This window comes from Rhinopithecus roxellana, unplaced genomic scaffold, assembly GCF_007565055.1.
Source record: "Rhinopithecus roxellana isolate Shanxi Qingling unplaced genomic scaffold, ASM756505v1 contig5091, whole genome shotgun sequence".
Lineage (NCBI taxonomy): Eukaryota > Metazoa > Chordata > Mammalia > Primates > Cercopithecidae > Rhinopithecus > Rhinopithecus roxellana.
Genome location: NW_022143795.1, coordinates 2,548 through 17,788, shown reverse-complemented (window position 1 = coordinate 17,788; position 15,241 = coordinate 2,548). Strand labels below are relative to the sequence as shown.

The 15,241-nt window shown below is 54.1% G+C and overlaps 2 pseudogenes across 1 annotated transcript; both read left to right on the top strand.

Moving 5' to 3' along the window:
- The first annotated feature begins 411 nt into the window (after positions 1-411).
- Positions 412-13,537, top strand: LOC115892047 (annotated as a pseudogene). The gene is made up of 5 exons (XR_004056082.1): positions 412-1,195; positions 1,644-1,902; positions 2,980-3,032; positions 11,482-11,632; positions 12,703-13,537. The product of XR_004056082.1 is annotated as a protein PML-like (transcript).
- LOC115896124 lies at positions 13,530-14,701 on the top strand (annotated as a pseudogene).
- The last annotated feature ends 540 nt before the right edge of the window (positions 14,702-15,241 follow it).

Below are 15,241 nucleotides of genomic sequence, written 5' to 3'. Positions count from 1 at the left end.
TCACGTGGCTGTACCACATTTTGTTTATTCACTCATCAGTTGATGCACATTTAGTTTGTTTTACCTTTTGGCTATTGTGAATAGTGCTGCTCTGAACCTTCATGTGCAAACTTTTGTTTAACCATCTGTTTTCCCTTCTTTTGGGTGCACACCTGGGGTAGAATTGCTAGGTCATATGGTAATTCTACATTTAGTCTTTTAAGAAACTGCCTCTATTTAATTTTGAGATAGATACATGAAGTACTTAGCACTGTGCCTGGCACAGAGTAGTAATAAGAACAATATTTATCATCAACGACATTTTCTAAGTGCCAGGTATTTTATATTTTACTTGTATTAACACATTTCATCCACATTACCATATAAGGTAGATGTTATTACTACTCCCATTTTATAGAGGGGGACTGAGGCCTGAGGAGTTTTAAGCAATTCACCCAACTCGTGCAGTAGCTGACCCAGGTAGAATTAAGGTTGAGAGGGCAGAGGCAAGGCCCCAGGGAGGCCAGTTTCAGCTCAATGGGAGGATTTTCTCATTGTTACAGGAGCTGCTTTCGCCAGTAGTGAGCACCTTGTCCCTGGAGGTGTGTGTATAAGTTGGGCTAATTATTGAGCATGTCCTGCGTCGGGCACTGTGATTCCTGGGGTATCTTCCAGCCCCCTTAGGACACACAAGAACCAAAGTGGTCCCTGGGCACCAGTAACTCAGAGTCAGAAGGAGGTGATGACAGGCGTGGTGGCTCATCCCAGCTCATCCCAGCACTCTGGGAGGCCGAAACAGGAGAATTGCTCAAGTCCAGGAGTTCAAGACCAGCCTGGGCAACATAGTGAGAGCCTGTCTCTACAAAAAAAAAAAAAAACTTTTTAAAAAAGGAAGTGATGTGATGGAGAGTTTGGAGGACTTCTTGTCCCCAGTGAGCTCGGAGCTGTGAGTCAGGGAACCTGGACCTGTGACTTGGTGAGGCCCCAGGGATTGGGCCAACCACAGGTCTGGGGTACCTGGCCCTGGGGCTACTGCCTAGTCATTTCTGACTTGATTTTCCCAACTTTGCAGCCCGAGGAGGCAGAGAGAGTGAAGGCCCAGGCTCAGGCCTTGGGGCTGGCTGAAGCCCAGCCTATGGCTGTGGTACAGTCAGTGCCCGGGGCACACCCTGTGCCAGTGTACGCCTTCTCCATCAAAGGCCCTTCCTACGGAGAGGTAAGGTTCTCCCCAGCCCTGGCCTCCCCTCCTGAAGGCCTCGATTCCATCAGGAAAGTGAGCTGGCACTGGGGTGGGAATCCAGGCCTTCATCAGATCAGCTCTTTGTGGGAAAGATTTTGCTCAGCGCCTTCTCTGTGCTCTCCCCTGTTCTTGGCTGCATGGTCAGGGAGCTCCCCAAAAGCATGGCCCACTCCCAGCCCAGCAGGGGTGCTGAGACGCCCAGGGCACCAGGGCTGTCAGAGGCCAGCAGAGACTGGTGGACAGCAGACAGTACCAGTTTGGGAAGACTTCCTGTCTGAAGAGAGACGTGATCTGCATGGTTGAGAGCAGAGGAGAGGGGACAGCAGAAGCAAAAGGGTGGTCACAAGCCCCTGGCACTCAGGGCAGGCTCTGCCCACCAACCCCTGGAGGCATCTGACCTGGCTCTGTGACTCCCTCTGTGCAGGATGTCTCCAATACAACCACAGCCCAGAAGAGGAAGTGCAGCCAGACCCAGTGCCCCAGAAAGGTCATCAAGATGGAGTCTGAGGAGGGGAAGGAGGCAAGGTTGGCTCGGAGCTCCCCGGAGCAGCCCAGGCCCAGCACCTCCAAGGCAGTCTCACCACCCCACCTGGATGGGCCACCTAACCCCAGGAGCCCCGTCATAGGAAGTGAGGTCTTCCTGCCCAACAGCAACCACGTGGCCAGTGGCGCCGGGGAGGCAGGTAGGGAGGTGGGTAGGGCAGTGGCCTGTGTGCTGCCTGCCAGGGTCTGGGTGGGGCCCCTCTTCTGTATTTTGGCCCGATCCAGAAGCACAAAGCCAACAGGAGTCCCTTATTCCCACTGAATAAGATAGGCAAAGTTCACAGTTTGCCTGGGGGTGAGAGTGTATATGGTTTACCATGTGTTTTGCCATGATTAAGGTGTGGGGAGCCTGACAGGCTAAAATGCACAGTTCTATGCGTCCTTTCTCCCAAACACTAATCTGACAGTGCCCAGTACTGTGCCTTTGCACAGGGCAGGTCTCCACAAGAAGTTTTGGCTGATGCCTAGCATACTCCCAGAGAGGACTTGGGCATACCATCACAGGAAACTGGACTCCCCGTGACCTTAACTCTGCTCTCTCAGTCTACACCCATCATTTCCCCAAGTGTTTCTACAAAGGCCACCTACCTAGGTGTCTCATTTGTCAGAGTTACCTTCTATGAACACTGCCAGGCAGATAGTCAGTTGGGCAGGAGTTGAGGTCAACCCAGAGAAATCTGGAACAAGAGAGTTCTTCTTGGATCTGCTTAACCCAGAGTACAGCTTTGTTCTTCATTCTGACTGAGCCCCAGCCCTGGTCACACACTGAGCACTCACTGACATTCCTTACCCACAAATGCTATTGGTAATCGATGGGTTTTGATTCACTAAATGAAGCATATTTTAACTCTAGACATCCCAGCTCATGGAGCTGCGAATGGGGACAAACAGTGTGCTTCTTTAGGATTGCAGAAGGTTCCAGACCAGGTAGTGGTTGTCAGGCCTCCTGTACAGGGGGCAAATTCTGAATTCTGGGCAAATAATTGAATATTCATAGATAAGGCACAGCAAGAAATTATGGAAACCCATTTGTGAATTACACAAATCCAAATGTGAAACAGTCACATTGGCACACACAGTGGCTATTCCCATCCTCCTGCAGGGCATCCGTTGCCCCCAGTCCACTGGCCTGCGAGGATTCCAGTAGGTGCACACCCACACCCCTCCCAGCGTGTGTCCTGGGCAGTTCATAATGCATCTCCGCTTCCCCGTTTCAGAGGAGCGCATTGTGGTGATCAGCAGCTCGGAAGACTCAGATGCCGAAAACTCGGTGAGTGGCCCAGAAGTTCAGCCCAGGACTCTTGCCTTCCCCCATTTCAGGTCCCAGGGGGCACAGCCACAGCAGGTAACTCTCAGACTTGCCTTGCGCCTGGGGAATTTTCCAATGAGGCATTGAGTCCCAAGCTGTGCTGAGGACAGTCTGCAAATGTTAGCTGCATGCCTGGACCACCCTAGCCCTCCTACTACACCAGGGCAGGAGCCTTCGGTAGCCATATATACTCTTCTGAAATGCTGATAGCATATGTCCAGAGCCCTGTCTCTTTTCTGGAATGTCCAAGGCCTTTGTCTGGAGCTTCCTTATGCATTTACTGTCCTCTAAGTCCTCAGTGAGGAGGGCTGGACAAGAATCCATTCCTTGGTTTATTGCAGCCAGTGGGGGCCAGTGAAGGGGTGTGACGCTACAGGGCAGCTGTTCAGGGGCCAAACAAGTGAGGTTTGACTCCATCCATGTAAGAAAGAACTGTAAATCCATTCCACAATGAAACAGGTGGCCTCATGGGTAGCGACCCTTCTGTCCCTAGAGGTTTATTACTAGAGGCTGGGCCATCACCTGTCCAGGGGAAAATGGGATCTGAATAGAGTGAAAGGTTGGACTGGGTGGCCCCTGAGGTCTCTTCCAGCCCTCAGTCTGAGGTTCTGTATTGGAAAGTGCACGGAGCCCATGGAGACCGCCGAGCCACAGTCCTCGCCAGCCCACTCCTCGCCAGCCCAGTCTCTGCTGAGAGCACAAGGAGCCTCCAGCCTGCCCCGTGGCACACACCACCCCCCAGCTTGGCCTCCCCACCAGCCCGCTGAGCAGGCTGCCGTCCCCGATGCTGAGCCTCACAGCCAGCCTCCTGATCACCAGGAGCACCCTGCCGTCCACCGTGGGATCCGCTACCTGTTGTACAGAGCACAGAGAGCCATCCGCCTTCGCCACGCCCTCCGCTTGCACCCTCGATTGCATCGGGTCCCTACTCGGGCTTGGTCTCCCCATGTGGTCCAAGCCAGCACTCCTGCCACCACAGGGCCCCTCAACCATCTTGCTAATGCCCAGGAACATCCTGCCCAGCTGCAAAGGGGCATCAGCCTACCCTGCCGGATACGAGGGACTGTGCGATCCCGCAGCCGCTCCCTCCGGGGCTCCTCCCATTTATCCCAGTGGCTCAACCACTTTTTTTCCCTCCCCCTCTCCTGCATGAATTCTCAGCTTGATAACTCTTCCATGGTGGGGGCAGGGGGAGGCAGAGCCCAGACTCTTGGAGCAGGTGTTTCCCCTGGGGATTCTGTCAGAGGCTCCATGGAGGCTTCTCAAGTCCAAGTGCCTCTGGAAGCCTCTCCAATTACATTCCCACCACCCTGTCCCCCAGAAAGGCCCCCCATCAGCCCAGTCCCAGGGGCCCGTCAAGCAGGCCTCTGAGAGTGCTACCCTTCTCTTATAACCTTGCAGCCAACACCCCTGCCCGGCCCCTGAGCTGCCTCCTCTAGCCCATGCTTTCAGGCCCTGCACAGAGTACGCATTCATTAATTCTTGGTAAAGGAATGAATCAGTGAATGAATGGCTACGCATGGACCTCTGGGCAGGGAGACATGGATCTTCTCTGGCTGAGAGGGGAAGGCTAAGGCATGGCTGAGACTCAAGCCACCATTCCAGGACTCTGCCCAAGAAAGAAACTTTTGTCACCCCTGCACCCTCCTGTGTTCTGAGTCCCTGGCAAATAGCACAGCCTTCCATGCCCTGATCCCCACCCCAAGCCTTTCCACGGGGCCTCTGCCAGGATCTAAGCCCATGAGCACAGGGACTGGCTATCCCAAGACCTGGCAGATTGGCTGCTCAATAAACACTTATTGAACCATCACCCTTGCGAACCCTTATTCCATGACCATCACATTCTCTGATGGATCCAGCTCCTCACTGCAGGCTGGTTCTGTCTTCCCTACGGTGGAACTCGGTTCTCCTGTGGGGATACCATGTCCCCTCTTCTGCCCACACTTATGGGCATCAGAGGTGGGAGGTAGGGTCAAGGCCCTGTGCTTCCTGGACTGTTGCATCCCCCTCCTGGCCATCTGGTAAGATCCTCTGTGCCTCTGAGGATCCTCTGTCCCTCTCAGGGTGGGCCCTATGCTCCCCAGCTCATCTCAGACACTCACCTGCCTACCCTCACTGAGGGCAGACGTGAGCATTCGCCTCCCAGATTTCTTCTCCCTGCTCAGGTCCTGCCTTCCTCCTGAGTGAATTCTACATCCACCAACCTGCCCGCCACTCCTTGGCGTCTCAGGGGTCGTCACTCCATTCCCCCCGACAACTGCCTGCCCCGTGGCTGCGCCCTGCGCCTCGCCATCACCGAGCACTGTCAGTCCCTCAGGTGTCCCCCTCGGACTCTGACCGCAGCCTCCTGTTCCTTGAGCTCTAGGTCCTACCTTTGCCTCCCTCCAGCCCCGCACACTTGCCATTTCGTCCCATCGTTCATCAGGATTGCAGCTGCCTGCCCAGCAGAAAATCCTGGAAGGACTCAGGTGCTTGTCACCTCTGTGCTGCCACCTGGAGGCCGAGATCTGCGGGAGAAAGGCCTGGGAAAACTATGAGTGGTTGTAACTACTAAGGGCTCCTTGGTTCTCTGCCCAGTATATCCTTTTGTTCTGCAGGGCAGACCCCACCTGCCTTTCCTCACTGGACCCTTGTCCCAGCCTCACCCTCAGCTGGTGGTAGCACCTTCTGCTCCAGGGAGAAGACAGGAGCTCTCCAATGGCATAGGGACAGTTAACACCTTGCTCTCTATTTACAGATCCCCATCACGTCCCTTCCCTGTCCTCGTTAGGGTGGAAGGAACATCTGCCTGCCTCCAGGACTCACCCTGTGTCCTGGCCCCAGACCTTGACCCCCTGGAAGCCTCACTCCTCCTCCTCATCTGTCTTGCGTCTCTAATGCATCCACTGCCTTCTGAACGAAACACCCTGAATGAGGTCTTTCTCATGTCAGAAAACTCCATCCACTTCCCTCTTCAGCTGTCGGCTCCCCTTCCTCTGCTTTCCTTGTTTACACTTCAGCCCCCTCCTTGCCCCTTCTTCACTCCACCTCCTGCGCTTCCCCGCCAGTACCAGAGTGGCCTCCATGCCTCTAGCTGCAGTGTCGTGTTTAGTCCTTATTATTCTTGACTGGCACCGGGCCCAGTCTTTCCTGGAAAGATTGCCTGCTCTGGTGCAGCTCTGGGCACTCCTCCCTCTCCTCTGCAGGCTCTGTTTTGTCTTGGGTGTGGTGCTCCTCCAGCTTTGCTGCTGGGCCCTTTCCTCTTTTCGGTCTGTGTATTCTCCCAGGTGCTCTCAGCCATGCCCCTGACTTCAGTTACCCAGGGGTAGCTGATACCCAATGCTCGCACCTGCCTGCCAGACCAGTGTGGCCAATGACCTTCTAACAGCTCTGCATGGATGCCCATTGGTACCTCAAACTCAGCACCTCCTCCTCCCCTCTCAGTAGCTCACCCCACTCTCTGCCCCGTTGCACAAGCCAAGACCCCAGCCACCCAGGGCACCCCCATTTTGACTATTCCTTACATCCAACCAGTTATTGAGTCTTGTCTTTCTAGGGCCTAAATTCCTCTGAAATCTGGGCACTTATTTCCATCTCATAATCTTGGTAAGATTAAAGCTACCACTGACCCTGGGTAGAGGCAAAAGCCTGGGAAGGAAAGGTGGAGAACAGGATTGGAATGCCAACAATGTCCCCAGACGTCATGGACAGTCAAGTAGAGGGACCCCAGCAATATTAGGGGCGGGGAGTATCTAATGCTCAGCTATCAGCAAGGAGTCATTAGGGGCTATCCAGTGAATTAAGGGAGGGGGTAAGAGCACATTTCAGGTGATGATGAATTAAATACCTAGGAGCTCACATTAGAGAGCAGGCCTGGAGATGTGAGGAGATAGTCAGAGGACTGCTGCTTTTGTGTATGTAGCTTTAAGACACAGGTTTTAAAAATTGTTACAGGAGTCCCAAACTTTAGAAAATATATATTTTAAAACCCCAACAAATGAGGTCCCCCCCCTATGCATTTCTTACTCAACTTCTGTGCCCTTTCCAGACCCCTGGTGCCCTAGAGTACCCCCAGCACCCCCACTGCAAATTCCTACTCCCCAGCTTAGAGGGAGGGGGTGGGGTGATATTCCCAAGTGACCCCGGCTCCTCCTAACCCATCTTCCCCAGCTGTGCTGCTCATATCCAGCCTTACAGTGAGGAAAGTTGCAGAATACTGGTCTGCTACGATATTACACTTTCCAAGTGTATCAGGGCATTAAGGGATCCCTCCCTTGAGCTTCAGCTGTGTCCTAGGGATTCAGTGAGAGACTGCTTGTGCAAGGAGGAGCGAGAGGCAGCAGGGCATAGTCATGGGGTGGAGCGGTGAGTCCCCCAGGCCTGGTTGTGGAGTACCTGGGGTGAGGACTTTGCTTAAAAACTGTCAGAGTGGGACAGCAATGCGCCTGCCCTGGGGCCCCTGCTTTAGGATCCAAAGTGGAAAAGATAGGTGTTCTCACTCACTCTTGTGACAGATTACTGGTTCCGGTGCCTTGGTGGCAGCAGCAACAGAAGGGGACCAACGGGAGGGGGCAGCCTGTGGCAGAAGTGGCAGTGGTGATGGCGAAGGAAGGGAGGCCTGTGGAGAATGGCTGATCCAGGGAGGGGCCGTGGCACTGGTGAGTGTGCATCTGAGAAAATGAAACGGAGGTGCTGGCCAAGAGGCTGGAGCTAGACAGAAGGGCAGCAGAGGCCACAGGCTGGCCAAGTTTATGGTCCAGTTCACTGATAACGTGTGCAGTATTCCTGGGGTCTTTGAGGCTTTGCAAGAGCTGGGGTTTTGTGTCTGCAGAAAGACAGCAGTGCATGTGTCTTGCCAAACTGATCCCAGCTGTAGCTAATGCATAAGTGCTCAGAAAGTTCTTCAGGAGCTTGAGGGCTCTGGATGAGCATGAATGTCAGATGCTCTGTATCTTCCAGAGGCTGGATGCTGACTCTCAGAGTTCGGCTTGTGTGTGTTTGGTTGATGAGCAAACCTGGAATGAATCAGTGATAAGGACGATTGTTCTCAAGCTGGCTGTACATTGGGGAGTTTTCCCAACTACAGATTCCTATGTCTCACGCCCCGAGATTCTAATTGAATCAGTCTTGGCTGCAGCCTAGGCCTCAAGCGATTTTTCTTAAAGCTACGAATGCCTAGCCAAAGTCAAGAACCACTGAATCGGATTCATTGCATGTCTGGTAGAGGAATGCTGATCGTTTGTTTATAGATGTGGCAGTCTTGAATGCAGGTGACATTTTCATACCGGGGTGTGATACAGCAGAGGAGGGGAGAGGCTGGATCTTCCCTGATGCACCTCCTAGACTTTTGGAAGGTGATTAAAGTGCCAATCCAGCCACTTCCTCTGAGCATGCTTGGGACAACTGTTAGACCTGTTGTGTTGAGTTGGAATGCAGTTGACCTGCTCAGGCCGGGAGATCTATGAGGAAGGGGAGTGAGATGGGTGTAGCTCATGGGCCAGACTGCATGTGTATCCAAGTTGCATGTATATCCTGAAAAAATCCCGGCTCTCACGAGGCTCAGCCTGAACACAGTTTTGCATTCAAAGAAACAATGTCCATGAACCAAGTATGATAAATAAATAAATCCCAGTATTTACTTGCATCTTTTGAAAGAACATTAAAGGGAATCCAGCTCATAACCCCAGCAGCACTTCTTCAGTCCCTCTTCCCCTTTTCTTTGGCGCCTGGCATCTTTCACTAGGTAGCAAAGCTTTCCCCCTTCCTTCCCAGTCCTCACACGCAGGCTCAAGACTGTATTTCCCATCCTCTTTCTTCTGTCTCCCTTCCTTTTCTCTTCCAAGTAAATCTAAGCCTTTTCTAGTGACTGTCCCTCTCTATGCTCCCCCGACACCCAGTTATCCTAATTTGTGAAATAAGGCCAAGGTGTGGGGCCTGGGGGCAGAACGGGAGAGTCTCCCCTAGTGAGCAGGGAGGGGAGTATGTCCTGCACCAGGCCAGCCACTATATCTGATGGCCCTGCTGGCAAACCTGAGTCTTTCGGAAAGTCTTGTTTAAATGCGTCAGCACTCCCCAGCCGTGATGCTGGAGTTTAAGGTGGGGCAGGGGAGAATTCTGAGTTCACAGCTGGCTGGAGTTCCAGTGAGACCAGCTCCATGGGTGGCCATACTTTATGGAAGTTCCCAACGGCAAGAGGAATTTTGGAGGAAGTGAATCAGGGCTGAAAGATCCAGCCTGTCCTCCATTAACAAGCTCGGTGGAATGGGGTGTCTTTTTATTAAGGGAGAAAGCAGAGGTTTCTTAGAGAAGGCAGCTCTGGTAAGTTTAGGATAAGGGACTTTCCCTGGCCCCAGGACAATGGAAGGCTCTAAAAATGAGGTTCTAGTGGCTGCCATAAATGACCCTGCTGTAATGATGGGAGAGGTCACCTAAAGAGACAGCACTGTGGCTCTCCAGGGAGCTCTGCTCTTGGAAGAGCAGATCTGAAGGCGAGAAGACTGGTTCTAAGGCCGAGGACATTGCCCCGAGCTTTGTGGAGGCACTCAGGAACACAGGGGCATTTGCAGTTGCGTTTGGAGCAGGAAGAAGAATGAAAAAGAGGAAGTCCTGTGTGCCATGTCAGTAGGTGGCAGCATGGACTCAGCCTCAGCTATTGGCACCAGGGATCTGAACCAGGGAGGACCCAGGAGGGGAGCCCAGCCCCTCTGCCAGCTTGTGGGAGAGTGCTGCTGCCCAGTGAATCCTGGAGAGAGGAAACAACTGGGTTCTCCCTAAGCGGGAGAAGGTGGAGCCTCTAGCCACCCAGCTACAAGCTAGGAAGACACCTTGTAGAAGGCTCCTTACAGGGAGGAAACCGAGTCAGGAAGGTGAGACAGCAGTGTGGGCTCACCTGGAGCAAGACGCGTGAAATCAGCCTTTGACACCGTGGCTGAATGAGGATCTGGAGATGCGAGGCGCTGGTCTCTGACTAGATCCCTGGATATGAAGAGGCAAAGCTAGCTCTGGATGGATTCATAGTGAGTGCTTCTGACAATGACTGGCAGAAAGCTGGCGAGCCTGGAGCAGGGCTGTGAAATGCAAATCAAGTGAAACCCTGCCACTCCTAGGAAAACCCACCACATCTTAGGTTACTCGTAGGCGGAAATGCTTTTTCTCTCAGTTGAAGCTTGGCTGGAAACAGATGTTTATTTGGGCATTGGAAGGGTCTGGGGAAATGCACTGTCTCCTAGGCCAGGGACATTAGCCAGAGGCCAGAATTAACTGAGGCTTTAGCACCAGGTGACACCAACTTCATCGAGAAGCCAGAGGCAGTCCATAAAGAGGAAAAACCCAAGGCCTGCCCTGGACTCTGTCCCCGCCATGCTCCCAATTGGCCCTGTGATCCTGGCCACGTCTCTTCCTTGCTGGTCTCTGGCTAACGTCCACAGGTGGTATTCACGGAAGGTTCCAAGTTGGTCACCAAAGACTAAACATCTGGGCTTGGCAGCTGAGCAGATGATAAGCAATTAACTCTGTATTACCATCAGAGGCACCACCTCCCTCTGTAGTCCCAGTCCCTTGGGAAAATCTCAGAGCTGGAGCCCTTCCCTCATCCTCTGGCTGCCCAGCCTATGGCTTCTCAAACAGTGTTCCCACCAGGACCTTGGGGCAGGAGAGAACACCTCACCTGAAGGACTCCCAAAACTCAGGTTTCTCTAAGCTGCTGGGTCAGATGCCAAGGGCCTCCACTGCTCTCTCACTGCCAAGGACCTGGGTGTCCACCTAGATGTGGCCTTCAGGAGGCCAAGCAGCCCTTCCCTTTGCCTTTGTATAGGACACTGGCACCTTGGCTGACTTCGGGGACAAGAAAAGGCAGGCTCCTGACCCCTTCCAAAGAATCATCTGGGGTTCAAAATGAGGCTTCTTTCTCCCGTCCCAAGTTTTTGGTGTTTCTTCTGAGTCTGCTCAAAAATATGAAATTAGGAGCAGACATCTCAGGTCCTGCCTGCCATAGCAGATGGCTCCTTCCCTGAGCCTCCATAAGCATCACAACACACTCGTGCACACACCCACTGGCATTTTCTCTCACACTTCCATACGCTTGTGTCAACACGGGTTCACAGCTCACACTTAACTGTACATGCACACACAAGCTTAGCACTTGGATTCATTCCCACACATGCACGTTCACAACCTGTGTGTGTCACCTTCCCTCCCCTACTCATGAAGGTGTATGCCCTGGTTCACACACGTAACCCTCACATGTGATACACCCAATTCACACCCATTCATGCACACATACCTTCTCTTGTGCATACATGTCCCCTTTCCTAGTGGTACACCCCCTTCATGTGCACGCAGATGCCCCCAGCTATACCAGCTTGCTAGTGTTCTGCACAAGTGCTTGCCTTGGCGCTCTGAACCCCTGACACTTGGTTTTTCTGTGTTGCAGTCCTCCCGAGAACTGGATGACAGCAGCAGTGAGTCCAGTGACCTCCAGCTGGAAGACCCCAGCACCCTCAGGGTCCTGGACGAGAACCTTGCTGACCCCCAAGCAGAAGACAGACCTCTGGTTTTCTTTGACCTCAAGATTGACAATGAAAGTGGGTTCTCCTGGGGCTACCCCCACCCCTTTCTAACTTAGTCTGTGAGTCCCAAAAGAAGTGCAGGCAGAGCCATCTGTCAGGCACGGGAGAGCGCTGAGCTCTGGCCAACAACTGCAGCCAGGCTGGGCAGAGCACTCTGGCTCACCTGGGCTCCGGGGGTGTCATTTGCTGGCTTAAATAAAGATGTCCGCCTTGTCCAGTGCCTGAGTGTGCGAGGGAGGCAGATGCCTCCACAAGTGCACCTCTGACCAGTTCTTCTCTTAGACGGAGAGCCTGGGGAACACACTCCTAGACAGAAACACAATGCGCGAGCTCATTGCCATGGGCCCAGTCATCCAAGTAAGGCCTCTGGCTGTGCTACACGTTTCTGAGTAGAGGGCCAGTCCCACAGGGGGCTGCACAGGACTGCCCACAGATCCAAGGTCACAGAGGGACCTTATTCTGGAAGCCCCTTGACTTCCTCCAGTGCTTACCCTGGCTCTGCAAATGCCTCTCCTTGAGCTAGAGCCCCAGGACCTACCCTGTGGCATGGACTCAACATTGGGGCTAGCCCAGCCAGACAGAAACAGCAAGTGTTTTCATGGTACAGGAAAGTCATTTGCAGACCTCAGTGGGAGGCTCTGGGCCTTGCTCTGAGTGGAGTGCTGTCTATGTCCCAGGACTGTAACTGGGCTGGGGTCCTTGAGGGAATTGGAGGAAGGAGCATGGGATGGAGAGCTAAGTTCAAACAGCTTGAGATCTCTAGTGTCAGTGGCTAAGGCTGACAGAAGACAGGAGGGACCTGGATCCATGGAGTTTGGCCAACTCTGGGGCTGGTAGTGAAGAAGGGAAGAGCTGGATCCCCAGCTGGTGAACAAAGTGTTTGGAGGGCAGCCGAGCCTCCCCTTCTGACTGCTATCCTATCAGAACCAGGGTCAGAGCTGCATTTGGGGGCTGATGTGTGGCTACTGCCAGCAGGCCCCAAGGTGAGGTCTCTAGATGGTGGGTCAGCAGCCCTAGAGGACCCTGCTCCCACCCCAGAGCTCTCTGTGCCCTGGGTCCTCACCCTGCCCTTCTCTCCTGCCCAGCCCAGAAGATTAGCCAGCTGGCTGCAGTGAACCGGGAAAGCAAGTTCCGCGTGGTCATCCAGCCCGAAGCCTTCTTCAGCATCTACTCCAAGGCCGTGTCCCTGGAGGTGGGGCTGCAGCACTTCCTCAGCTTTCTGAGCTCCATGCGCCGCCCTATCTTGGCCTGCTACAAGCTTTGGGGGCCTGGTCTCCCGAACTTCTTCCGGGCCCTGGAGGACATTAACAGGCTCTGGGAATTCCAGGAGGCCATCTCAGGCTTCCTCGCTGCCCTGCCCCTCATGGGAGCGTGTGCCCGGGGCCAGCAGCTTCAAACTCAAGAACCTGGCCCAGACCTACCTGGCGAGAAACATGAGTGAGCGCAGTGCCATGGCTGCTGTGCTGGCCATGCGTGACCTGTGCCGCCTCCTCGAGGTCTCCCCGGGCCCCCAGCTGGCCCAGCATGTCTACCCCTTCAGTAGCCTGCAGTGCTTTGCCTCCCTGCAGCCCCTGGTGCAGGCAGCTGTGCTGCCCCGGGCCGAGGCCCGCCTCCTGGCCCTCCGCAATGTGAGCTTCGTGGAGCTGCTGAGCGCACACCGCCGTGACCGGGGGGGTCTGAAGAAGTACAGCCGCTACCTAAGCCTGCAGACCACCGCATTGCCCCCTGCCCAGCCTGCTTTCAACCTGCAGGCTCTGGGTACCTACTTTGAAGGCCTGTTGGAGGGTCCGGCGCTGGCACGGGCAGAAGGAGTCTCCACCCCTCTTGCTGGCCATGGCTTGGCAGAGAGGGCCTCCCAGCAGAGCTGAGAGGAGGGGGTGACCAGCTTGGAGTCTCTAGTGGGCAGAGAGGGATGGGGTGCCTGAGCCCCCACCCATCACAGCATTCCCAGGTCCTGGTACCCAGCCCTCAGTTGTCATTTGGTTCAGAATCAGTTCCCTTTCTCTGGGACCAAATTTCTCTTCTCTAAAAATCCTACAGAGAAGGTTCCAAAGCTGAGCACCCACCACCCCAGGTGTGCACCAGACTCCTAGCTCCCTCCTTCCAGGAGCTAGAACCAGGGAGGTCCTGAGTGAGGAAGTCATGACCTCTGGGCTCTCTAGGTGGCCCTGGTCTTGCGCCATCCATCCCACCTGCCACTACCTTGGGTGTCCTTACAGCTCAGTCCTGACCCCAGTCCCTGCCCCAGGACACCTGCTGACAGCTCCCACAGAGAACAGTCTGAGGTGATGCTGGCTACAGCCCCAGCAGCCCATGGCAACTCAAAGTGCCTTCCAAACCAAACTGCCCTCATGAGGTTAGGGTCCCTCACCCTCCACCTGCCCAGAGGCCAACTCTGTTCCCTTCTTTCATCCCAGAGGGGCCTCATCAGCAAAGACAGAAACTGATGTTCCATGCGTGTCCCTGCTTCCAAAGCCTGACCTTCCAACGCTTGCTTCCTTCCTCCTGGCTGCACAGACACCTCTACTTGGCCACAGCTTTGCTCTTTGGTCCTCAGGCCACCAGACCCCTCACAGCATGGCCTTTGGCTCTTCCTGCACTGCCCTCACCCTCAGCCGTCCCAAGGAGTGCCCAGCACTAGTCAGTATGTAGTCCAGGACCTGCGGCATTAGCATCCCCTGGGAGCTTCTTAGAAAGGCAGACCCGTGGACTCTACTGCAGGCCTCTGGAATCAGAATCTTCAGGATGGGGCCCAGCAGTCTGTGTTTTAACAGGTTCTCCTGGTGATGCTGGTGCATGCTCACGTTTGAGAACTGCTGCTCTCATAGACTGCTCCTCCACGGAGCAGTGTGGAACAGGAGAGAAAGTCCCGTCCCTATCTCTGACTGTGCAGTGAGTGTGGCCTAGGAACAGGCCCCTTCCCAAGCTCTAATGTCCCCATCTGTAAAGTGGACTGGTTGGCCTCCATGGTCTCAGAGCTGCCATCCCTCTGTGCCGTCCTGCATTTTTGGGAATGGAAAGCAGGCCTCTGAGGCAGTGGACAGGAAGCTTTCTCATCCTTGAATTCTAGCTCCCATTCCAAACTGTTAGTCACAGCGTTGTGGTCACATCAGAGGTCAACAGCAGAACAGAGGCAGGTCAGGGTTGTCCTCTCTGATTAGTAGAACAATGGACCCTTCCTCCTCCCCCTCCCTTCCATCCCTTCTCATTGGCTCCCTGCTGCTGGGATGCTTTCCAAGATCTCTAGCCTCCATGGCTGATGACCTCAGCTTTCACATAGGTGAAATGTGTGTGCCCATGCTGCAGCTCCATCCCATGGGGGCCCTGAAGACCCACTGAGGAATTCCGTAGGGTCTTGTTCCCACAATTGGAGTGCTGGCTCTAACAGTGAACTTTGATGCATTTAAAATAAGATTCTGATGCCAGACTGTTAAAGCAGGCGTTGGTTCTGAAGCACTGATGGAAATAGATTGATGCAGATGGAAGGAGGAAGGGAGACTGGGCCCACTGATTTCCAGCCCCACCATGTGCGCTGTTTTCAGATGTGACTGAGGGGTGTTCTGCCCTGCCTCCACTGTCACAGTCTTTAATAAAGATGTAAATCTTGAAAGCCTGATGCTCCAA